Raw genomic sequence first — 1,604 nt, 5'->3', positions numbered from 1 at the left:
TCCAAACGACCGGTGCGACCCCCTCAGAGACTCACGTATGAGTCACCAGGGAACAGCACAGAGGAAGCTATCAGTACTGTACGAAGATCACCCGAGGTGTCCACTCTGACCACAGCAGTATCAAATGACTTGAGTTCACCCCAGGCCATCAGCACACCTTGGTGGAGGTTCCCTCTACTCACCCCACTTGCTAGACGCTGTCATAAACTGCATCTATCTACACGCAGTAAAGGTATTCAAGTGGTTTAGCATAAACTTTATATGTGCCTTTATACTGTATATATATACTGTCTGTAGAACTTACGAATACAGTTTACCCTTTGGAGGGACCCAAAGACTTTAAGTAGGGGGAGAATGTAGCCGTATTGTGGTGTCAGGTCCTTTAAGAGAAAAGATATTGCAGCTGCAGGTGGAGCCAGAGAGCACAGGTTGTGGAGACTGTATACAGAGCTGATTTGGATACGTTTTGCTGAAAGGATTTTTGAGAACTGCATTACCCAGGAGGCTGTGGGGAGGAAACAGGAGGCTTATGGGTTGCAACTGCAGAGCAGCCTCAGTCTGGGACAGCCATCTGAAGAGGACAGACCTGTGTAACCCTGTGTGGGTTAAGACTGTGTGAAACCGAGCTGTGTTGTCACCGCTGACATATAGGGACACACAGGCTCTGTGCAGCCGTCTATAGAGAGACTGATCTGAGTTGCTGAATCGGAGAGGACCCGATCGAGTGCCTGAAGTGAGGTCCGGTGACTTGGTTAACGCAAAGGACATCGAGGCCTAGTCGCACTGCCGAACCAGCCACTGGGGTGATCCAGCCATCCAGAGGGAGACGACGGCCAGTATCCTGAGTGAGTGAAAACTTCTTACAAGGGACCCAGATGACTGCACCTTTCGCCAGAATCGACCTGATAGAGAAAGAGGACATCCAGCTTCTGCCAGCAGACTTCATCTCTTCCCCTTTGATCTGAGGAGTGGTGAGAGGCCTTTGGCCGCAGTGACACCCTGTTTATTGTTCACATCTGCTATACAGCAAGGGCCCCAACGTTGGCTAGCCTAGGACAGTACTACTGGCCAGTAGTTTAGAGTGGAGTAGATACTTTTAAGTAGAGATATCAATGTTGATTGCATTCAATCTAAGTATATTATCTGAGACATTCTGACATTGCAGGCTTTCCTGCATGCAATAGATTGCTGCTGTGTGTCAGATTGCCTTATCCTGTTATTGGTTGTATTACATGTGATTGGGGAGCCGTTAAGTGTTTGTTCTATTCCATAGTCATTAAATCTGTTATAAAACTTCACAAGGTGTGCTGGTGTGCGGTGGGTTCATTGCTTGTGGTGTGTCACAGAGGTGAAACAGAAGACCCGATCATCCAGCGGCTCCTTCGGGGGTGAGCGCTACAAAGAGTATACATGTTTGGATTAAAATACGTCTGGAAGGTATGCTGGCTGAAGATGGACAGATGTCCTAATGTGGACAAACTAGTGAGTCATCTGCCTGTGTTTAGTCTCATTGTTGTAACCATCAGCACTGGTAATAACCCCCAATGCATGGGTCTTGGAGTTGCCTGTGAAAAGATATTTTGAAAAAAACTAATTATTTTCAG

The sequence above is a fragment of the Nanorana parkeri genome, unplaced genomic scaffold, assembly GCF_000935625.1.
Source record: "Nanorana parkeri isolate BGI_ZX_2015 unplaced genomic scaffold, ASM93562v1 scaffold1334, whole genome shotgun sequence".
Classification (NCBI taxonomy): Eukaryota; Metazoa; Chordata; class Amphibia; order Anura; family Dicroglossidae; genus Nanorana; species Nanorana parkeri.
Note: the sequence above shows the minus strand (reverse complement) of the source record.